This window comes from Lactuca virosa, chromosome 1, assembly GCF_052849685.1.
Source record: "Lactuca virosa cultivar CGN04683 chromosome 1, Lactuca_virosa_CGN04683_v6, whole genome shotgun sequence".
Taxonomy (NCBI): Eukaryota; Viridiplantae; Streptophyta; class Magnoliopsida; order Asterales; family Asteraceae; genus Lactuca; species Lactuca virosa.
Window position 1 is genome coordinate 150,405,509 of NC_136426.1, and position 10,770 is coordinate 150,416,278.

The 10,770-nt window shown below is 34.5% G+C and overlaps 1 pseudogene; it reads left to right on the top strand.

Annotated features, from left to right (window-relative positions):
- Positions 1-3,064: 3,064 nt before the first annotated feature.
- Positions 3,065-3,595, top strand: LOC145122104 (toll/interleukin-1 receptor-like protein pseudogene; annotated as a pseudogene).
- The last annotated feature ends 7,175 nt before the right edge of the window (positions 3,596-10,770 follow it).

Here is a 10,770-nt window from a genome sequence, read left to right on the forward strand (position 1 = left end):
ACCTTTTAAGTCCCTAAACTAATTTCGTGTCTTTATAGGGGCATAAGGTTAGAAGTAACCTGTCTTTTTAGTCCTTCTAACCTATTGTAGCAGGTTTCAGGGACACATCGGCTATTTTCCATTTAAAACTCAAAATTGATTTCCATTTTGTTCTTATTATATACAAATAAACCATAAACCTCCCCTTAATATTTTATGGGCAGCCGAATCTATCCCGTAATCACGATTCTTCTCAAAATCAGACGCCTTTTCTTGAAGGTGAATGTGGACGCAGTTTGAAAGAAAGGAGGGCATATCATGAAGGTGAATGTGGGAGAGTTTTAGATGGCGTCGTACGTCCCACCAATGTCATCACATATATTTAACCTGCTCCGTCCAACAACTGGAGACCAGAGACGAAACAGAGTGGCTTGCTCGATCCGGTGGTTTTGATTTTGGAATAAGGCTTTGGTTTCAATATATTTACTGTCTCGATTTTGGGTTTTGATTGGTTAAAAGGTAGGGTTTCGATTTTGAATTTTTTGTTTTGATATTGTGTTACAGTCTCGTTTTGTTGGTAGCTTCATCATCATCCCTTCTCCAACATCTATAGGTTCCACCCACGAATCCAAGTTTCTACATCGTGTCTCTATCACACATCTTCTCAAATCAAAATCTTTGCAATCGGTAATGTTTGAGTCATAACGAACACATATATTTGAATCATGAGGAATAATAAATTAGTGTTTTGGGAGGTAGGTTCACACTGCAGCAAAGCTGAAGAAGACTAGTTTTACATACAAAAACAACAGTGCTGGGTTGAATTAAGATAACCCCACTACCACCAAGTCAAAGAAATCCAGGGGGTACAAGTTGCTAATGCATGAGGTAAAACTTACAAGTCTATTGGATTCTCCTCCCACACACAGAAACACATGACGGAAGACGACGCTGTTCAGCTGCTGGACGTAAAATGACGCCGCCAAACTCCGTACCCAACGAAACAAAAGGGTAATCATCGATGAAGAATGAAATTTATACCAAACTCGTGTTCCAGGTTATTGGCGTTCACAATTCGCGTGAGAACCGGTAGCGTAGAAGATGAGAAGTTGTCGATCGACATTAGAACGGGAGTAAGAAGGCTCTCTGTTGGACGATTTAGAAATGGGAAAAAATGGGGCGAAGAAGATGAATAGTACTGGGTTAAGGAATACTTGGTCAACAAATATCTGATGTGTCAAAGGGGTAACTGGATGACCACTTCATTTTGCCTAAAAGGACCTAATCGACCCAACAAAGTGTAATTCGTTCCCTTATAAAGCCACAAAATAAATTAAGTGGCTAAATGGGTAAATCTTAGAAACATAATATGGCATATATATGTCATTTTCCCAATTAAAAATGCAAAAACAATAAAATAAAACTATTACACCATGTCAGTTATTAACCAGAAATTTTGGTGACTTAGACTTTATAAAAAACATGGTTTAGATCAATGAATATGAAAAAGATTTAAACATTATCTTAATACAGATTCAAAATTTCGAGAAGAATGTATATTATAATGTTGATGTGCATTATCGCTATTTAATTTTAAATTTAAATTAAAATATTATAAGGTACAAAAGATTGACTTATAATTATGATGACGTAATTCATTCTTCTAACAAAAAGAAAGTTTATTTATTTTTTTGTAGATCTGATAATGATCAAATGTTAAGAGTTCCTGAACAAAATTTTTGAAACTTGTGTTTATTAGTAGAACTATTTCTATTAAAATAGTCGTAATGTATATGATAATTATACTTCTCAGTTAAACCAAACCTCATGCTAATAGCCTTACAGGTATATATGTGGAATCTTCAAATTAAGTAAAGTACCTCAACCCCATTTCTTAGCAATTTACAATTTCAGTTTCGTAACTTATAAGTTTCTAGGAAAGCTACATATGGTATGACCGACTTTAATTTTAAGCAGTGGTTGAATACCTAAGCAGTTATGGCGGTAAAAATTTCAAATATCGGTCACCGTCCGCTATTTGATATCGGTGGCATAGAGGTGCTACGCACAGCGGTCTTTTAATATTATGTAGAATATATATATATATATATATATATATATATATATATATATATATATATATATATATATATATATATATAGGGTGAAGTTAAATAAAAAACCATAATTAACCAAGGAACCGATGAACCAATCTTTTTTCAACTTTTAGAACTTATTTTTTATCAAAAAAAACTAAAAATACATAAATTCATAACTTTTTATCATTTTTCCAATGATATCAAATTCGATAAAAAAAAATTTCCGTCAAATTCAAAATGTGAATCTTTAAAAATTCACAATGTGAATCTAAATTTACACGGTGATCCGAAAAATATATTTAACATTCACAATGTTAAGTTATGAATTTAGATATTTTTAATTTTTTTTTTTCAATAAAAAATAAGATCTAGAACTTGAAAAAAAAATTAGTTCTTTAAAGAACCAATAATTATGGTTCTATTGAACTTTTCCATATATATATATATATATATATATATATATATATATATATATATATATATATATATATATATATATATATATATATATATATATATATATATATATATATATATATACACACACACGTATGACCAATATTTGACGATTTATTTATTTATTTATTTTTTTCAAATGTGGATATATGCACATTTTAATAGTTTCATAAATGATTTATGGTATACACCGAGGAAGGAAAAAAGACAGGTGAAACTTGAAAGTATTTCCAATTAGGTCTAAACAAAAGCCAAGTAGTCTGGAGTCATTTTCTTTGTTTAATTGAAACAGTCCAATTCTAACCTCATGAAAATAGGAATGTTGAATCTTCAAAAGTCAGGTACGTCAAGTCAATTTCTTCGGAATTTACAATTTCACTTTCTTAATTTATAAGTTTCCATGATCAACTCTACATAAGGTATGATCGACATTAATCGAAAATAAGTTGTCTTAAATTTCCTTTACGAAGTCCATTACTTTCAAATTGTTAGTCTAGTCTCAAATTACTCATCCGTTCCCATCGTTGATAATGGTTGTTCTTTCTAAATTTACTGAAGGATCATCTTCTCCTACCAACGATTATAAATATGACGTGTTTTTAAGTTTTCGGGGTGTTGATACTCGATATGGTTTCACTGATCATCTCCATAAGGCCCTCCTGGATACCAATATCTCAGTCTTTTTGGACGATGAAGAAATTGAAACCGGAGAAGATCTGAAACCGGAATTAGAGAGTGCAATTAAAGAATCCAGGGCTTCTATTATTGTGTTGTCAAAGAATTACGCCAATTCATCATGGTGCCTTAATGAATTAGTATTGATCCTTGAGCAACGAATGGCATGCAACCATATTGTCGTCCCGATTTTTTATCATGTCGAGCCCACCCATATTAAGAAGCAAGAAAGTACCTTTGGAGTTGCAATGGCTGAGCACAAACACAAGATGGTGGCAGAGATAAATGCAAATAAAAGAAGTCAATTGGGTCAAAAGATTGACAGATGGATTCAAGCTCTTACCGAAGTTGCTGATATAAAAGGGGAGAATGCAAATGGCAGGTAACCACTTTCTTAGTTTCTTACCCAATTTTTTTTTTCCTGCGATATTGTTTGATTAACACATGAAATGTTAATATAGCCTTCTCACTGTGCATTTCAATAAATTTCTCTAATATCATCAAATAGACATAACTTGATCTATTTAAACTTTATAATGAAAATGCATAAATTTGAATCCGAGTTTTTAATTATGTGAGCTCATTAATTAATTTGTATAGATAGATTATACATCCTGAATTTTTTAGCATTTAAAATCAAATATCGACTTTTACCAATAAGGGCAATGTATTTTAACTTCTACCAATAAAGAATCTACCCTTAAATTTTACATTATAGCAATTTTTAATGTGGTGTACGAAGAACACTCAAGAAGTTACCATATGACTTTTACCAATAAAGAATCTACTCATAATCATCAATACAAATGTCGAATCTACATTCAAGCATGACCGATAGAATAGAAAAATAAGATCACCCACAACAGTTTCTCAAGTGGCTTGCAAATGAGATTTTTCATGTCACCTCACCTTTCATCTATCAAATATTGCAAGGCATATTGCATGCCACTTCATTATTTTTGGGCCCCACATAATTATACAAAACATTTACCTTTTTTACATTATAGCAATTTTTAATGTGGTGTACGAAGAACACTCAAGAAGTTACCATATGACTTTTACCAATAAAGAATCTACTCATAATCATCAATACAAATGTCGAATCTACATTCAAGCATGACCGATAGAATAGAAAAATAAGATCACCCACAACAGTTTCTCAAGTGGCTTGCAAATGAGATTTTTCATGTCACCTCACCTTTCATCTATCAAATACTGCAAGGCATATTGCATGCCACTTCATTATTTTTGGGCCCCACATAATTATACAAAACATTTACCTTTTTTATATGAATAATACATTAATTTATGAACTTATTTGTTACATTAAATATATTTAGGGGGTTTTGACTTTATTGACCATCGAAGTCTAAAAGTTGTCACCATTTGGCCACTAAAATATTAATCGTGCAACTTCTTACAACCTTCATCCATATTGTGATAACGTGGCGTTAAATTCATATGAAATGAAAAAAATTACCCTCGTTTTTGTTATTTTCACATTTCTATGAACTTAGGGACAATAATACTAATTTTACAAAAAAAAAAATTAATTCCATGTCAGCACCCACTACAAGAAGACTGGGCAATAGCGGCGACGAATGTCGTCGCTAATGGTAAGGGTTGTCGCCGCTAATACCTTTAGCGGCGACATGTTGTTGCAAATGCGTCGCCGGTGATGCTTCGTTGCTAATACGCATCTAGTCGCCGCTAAAGGGTCCTCGTCGCCGCTATTGACTTGTCGCCGCTAATATTTCACCGTCGCCGCTAATAGGATGTCACCGTTAATGCATAGATGTCGCCACAAAAGATGTCGCCACAAAAACAGTTTTGGTTTTTTTTTTATTTAACATTAAATTTATAAAAAACAATATAACATTTATAAAATCTGATAACTTTTTATAGAAATATTAATCGATACACAACCAATCCAAAATATTAATCCATACCACAACCTAAAGTATTCTTCCAAATTACAAAACATTTCATAAAATCCTAAAGTAACTACTCGTCCTCATCATTTCCTTCATTATTTGGTAGCGGCAATGAAGGAAACCACTCTTCCAATGCTGCAGAACAGATCGGGTCCTTTAGTATTGTTTGCAACATTTCCAACTACAAAGAAAACAAAATATATTACCAACATATCATAATAGCATTATAATTTCCAAAAATTATAGCATTCTACAAAATATCAACATATCAAATACACTTAAACATACATCTACTTTCCATTATAGCAATTACTTTCCAAAATATTACCAAACTACAAAATATCAACATATCAAATCATAACCAACATATCATTATATCATTCTACTTTCCATTATAGCATTGTACTTTCCAAAAATTACAAAACTACAAAATATCAACATATCAAACCATAACCAACATATCATTATAACATTCAACTTTCCATTATAGCATTTACTTTACAAAAATTACCAAACTACAAAATATCAACATATCAAATCATAACCAACATATCATTATAGCATTCTACTTTCCATTATAGCATTGTATTTTCCATTATATCATTTATACTTTTCAACTTAAACTAACAATTACCTGTGATTGCGGTTGTTCTTGTGTCACTACTTGTTCCTGATCGTACATGGACACAACGGTAAGGGGTTTACGCCCAATGCCTCTGATATGTCCGCGTCGAACACCCAATATTCTTTCAAAACAGTTTTTTATATCAGTGGGTGTTAGACCGCTTGCTTTAGAAGTAGCTTGGGTTCGTTGGTTGATCTCCTCGAGTAAAGCATTCTATATTTTCAAAAAATAATAAAAATCATAAAAATTAGATTACTAAATACCCTTGACGATATAAACACTTATATGAAAATACAAATTAACCACTTACGTATTGTTGCTCGACTGCAGGACTATAAAATACCCCTTGGCGATTGGAATTAGCCTTACGAAAAACTTCGATTCGACTGATATCCTATTTAACATTAAAAATTAGATTATTTATACTTTAAATAAATATTTAAATATATCATAACTTACTTCTTTGAAGCATGCATTGATGTACGAGCTCGACCCCCCTCTGTTTACAACTACTTGTTTTGCATGACATTCTGTGTTTGACGCCGAACGCCTTAAAAATTCTAGCGTTTGAAAATGTTCGACTGCCTTCACCCAATTTTCATGTGACATTCCCTGGGGGGGGGGGGGGGGTTGTTTAATGCGGCTGAGATATCTGCAGGCCCCCCAATTTCCTTAAAATAAGAATGAGCTTTACTTTTTCGGCCTCTGTAAACTTTTGCAAGACTCGAATCAGTGCCCCGCAACAATTGAGCACGCTCTGGATCATGTTAACCTTATCTAAATCAAATTTATTCTGTAAAATAAAAAAAATTTAGTTAATTAAATAACAATCACAACTAAACTTAAAATTGTATCCAAGTTACCTTTAGATGCACAACTGTTGCGTTCCTTAAGGCGGGGGAAACATTGTCCCAACCAGATACCTTGAAAGGGACGTTGTTCCACAAATACCTCCCAATTTCATGTGTGAACCATGCTTCCCGACAGGGGAATATGTGATATCCCCGTCGAAATTCAAATCCACAGGCTTTCCCTTGTTTGCCTGTATCAACTTTCCCAGCTCGATATTTTTTGACATGCCCCTTCTTTTCTTTGGAAGCTCGGATGAAAAAATACAATTAAAAATATTAGTCACGATAACTTATAATAAAATAATAAAAATAGTTAATAAATATATCATAATAAAACTTACCATCTTGTTCGTGCTCACCACGACCAAAGCCTACTGGAGGTGGTGGATCCCCGGCTCCATCACCTCCATGTCCAAGCCCCATAACATCGGCCATCATGGCAAAGAGTATCGCCCAAGTAAACCTCATTTGTAGCCTGTAAATTACAAGATGTACAATATAGAAATACAATATGAATAAAAGTTAGTTACCCTGCGAAATTGTAAGATATACAATATAGACAAACAACATAAATAAAAGTTAGACAAACAATATGAATTAAAGGTACATTTCAAATAAAGTTTCTATTACAAAAAAAACATTTCATTTTTTTAATCAGAATCTTCATCATATACTTCAATGTCTTATTCATCAGTATCATAATCAGAATCGTCATCATCATAATCAGTCTCTTCCTCGAAAACATTATCGATTCTACCCGTTGGCGGAGGTACTTCAGTCTCGTCTTCATCGTCATAATCAGCATTGTTTTGAGCTACATCAACATTGTTTTGAAAGTATTGTGAGAAGTCGATAAAAAGTCTAGCTCCAAATGAAGAGTTGTTTTGAACTATGTCAACATTTTCGGCCTCCACATTGTCGACATCTTGGACAGAGTCACTGTAAGCATTTTGGACACGAGCATTGTCGGATGGTAGATCCCAAATACTTCAATGATTAACATGCTCGACGACACAACGAGGGTTGCTGTTTTGGTTTCTTCGATGATTAACAGGCTCGCGGATGTAGAACACTTGTTTGGCTTGCGAAGGATATATGAGTTGATCATCTTGGTACGCTTCTTTTTCTGTGTCGATACTGATGAAATTATCATCAGGAATATCTCCCGTATCGAACCACTTGCACCGAAATATTACAGTCGAATAATCATATGGATATTGCACCTTCATAATCTCTTCTAACTGGCCATAATATTTCTCTCAATTCTCACCAACCGCTAGAACCCCAGAGTTTTGCGTTTTGCGTTGTGCATCACGACTAAGTACCATAAACCTAACACCGTTGACTATGCACGCGGTGTAAGTATAAACATCCATTTGTGAACCCATTGAAAGGGCTGCCAACTCTTTGTGGAATTTTGGAGAGTTTTCTTTTTCCATCTAATAAACCTATTAAACATATGTTGATGTGTTATGTATTCTTGATTCGTTATATTTATCAAAAATACTTGTTTGTTAATTATTATTACCTTTTCAAGAAACCAGTTGGGAAATTCGGTCTTTTCGTCACTTTCAGGATGTTCATATTTGAATTTTCTTTATTGATGAATATATATATATATATATATATATATATATATATATATATATATATATATATATATATATATATATAATTGATGAATGGAAAAAAGTAACAATAAATAATGAAATATAATTAAAAGTAAGAACACTTACTCGATGTATTGTCTGACTTCTTGACAACTATTCAGTATAAACCATTCTATATTACGTTTCTCCCTTATATCAAGATGTTTGATTTGCGTTGCGCTCGTCGGTCGACACTTGGACTCAAACATCCAAAACTTTGTTTTTTCAATGACAACGTCTTCGTTTCTTTTAAGGCGATTGACATCTCGAAGGTACATCGAACAAAATGACAATGCTTCTTCAGCAACATAACCTTCAGCTATACAACCTTCCGGCCTCGCCTTATTTTTGACATAGTTTTTTAGTTTTTTCATATACCTTTCGAACGGATACATCCATCTCATACATACCGGGCCTCCGGCAATCGCTTCATCAGGTAAATGCAAAACTAAATGAATCATAATGTCGAAAAACGCTGGAGGATAAATCAACTCTAACTTGCACAAGATTCTAATAATGTCTTCTTTTTCTTTCCTCATATCCTCCACCTTTAGTGTTCTGGACCAAATTTGCTTGAAAAACGTACAAAGATCTACAATTGGTGTAGAAGTTTCTTTGTCCAATAACGCTCTAACTCCAATCGGTATCAAACGTTGCATAAGAATCTGATAGTCGTGAGATTTCAACCCAATAATGTTAGTATCATTATCTACCACTTTCTTACTGATGTTAGATCCAAACCCATCGGGCAATTTAACATCTCTTATAAATTGACAAAAGATTTTGCGGTCAGGTTTCTTGAATGAGTACCTTGCATGTGGTCTAGTGAACTTGTTACCCTTTTTTTGCAACCATTGATTACGCCGGATATTCAGATTTCTCAAGTCCTCACGTGCATTTGATGTGTCTTTACTCTTATCATTCATCATATAAGTACCCAAATGACTCTCACCCACATTTTTCTCGACATGCATCAAATCTATGTTGTGCTTCAGCTGCAGAGAAGACCAATACTCGAGCTCGAAAAATATGCTACGTTTCGACCAATTCAACTCGAATCCTTGTCGATCCATGTTTGCCTTGAGAGTGTTAGGATGTTTACCCGGTTTACGAAGTATTAGACGACCTAGTTGCTCTTGTATGTCTTCATTAGTAAAGTGTCTCGGAGCGGGTCTTGTCTCGGGTTGCCCGTTAAATTTCAAACTCATCCTTAATGGATCATCAGCATCTAAGAACCGACGATGGACGATATAAACGACTTTATTTACTGCACGGTACGAGGGAGTGTCTTCATTGCAAGTCGGGCATGCCCTCTACCCTTGTCCGCTCCAGCCCAATAAACTACTACGAGCTGGAAAGTCGTTTATTGTCCATAACAACATAGCTTTCATCGTGAAGAATGTGTTTGCCACTGTGTCTTTAATACGTACGCCTGATTGGCACAAAAACTTAAGCTCTTCCACTAACGGCCTAAGGAAAACATTTATGTCCTTTCCAGGCGCTTTAGGGCCGGGAATCAACAAGGCCAACATGAATGATGACTCTTTCATACAAAGCCATGGTGGCAGATTGTATGTGGTGAGTACATCTGGCCACGTACTATGCGGATTGCACATGTTACCAAATGGGTTAAAGTCATCAGCTGCCAGCCCTAGACGTACGTTGTGAGGTTCACTCGAGAAGTCAGGGTAATCTACATCAAATTTTTTCCAAGACTCTCCATCAACGGGATAACGCATCACACCATCTTCTGATCTCCAAGTACTATGCCATATCATATTTTTGGAAGTGTACCGTGAACAATACAAACGGCGTAGTCTAGGGGCCACTGGAAAGTACTGTAACACCTTATGAGCCACTTTCTTACCCTTGGTATTTTTATCAATCCACCGACTCTCTTTACAAACGGGACAAACTTGAAATGACTTGTGTTCCTTCCAGAAGAGAAAACAATCGTTTTTGCACACATGTATTGACTCGTACCCCAAACCTATCTTCTTCAGTTTCTTTTTTGCTAAATAATATGAACGGGGAACCTTGTTGTCTGGTGGAAATGTCGAATGCAATAACTCAAGGAGTTGATCAAATGAACTATCAATCCATTTGTTGTTGACCTTGATATGCATCAGCTTTGCTAAAAAATCAAGGAAAGTAAACGTGCAACCAGGATATAACTTGGTTTCGACTGCCTCTAACAACTCTTTAAAATCATCATCGACACCGCTACCCCCTGTATTCGAGGTTCCTTCATCGAGGTTTGTATCATTTTCTCTCAACTCCCACATAACATCGTCAATAACATCAGCCATCTCGTTGCTTGTCGATACGACATCTACAACTAGAGGGATTAAAGGTTCACCGTGATATATCCACGTTTTGTATGATTGACTAAAACCATATATACGAACATGACGTCTCATTGCTTTCGGATCCATGAAGTAATGATTATCACATTTCTCACACGGACATCTGGTTTCACCTTTACAATCTAGGTGTAACATG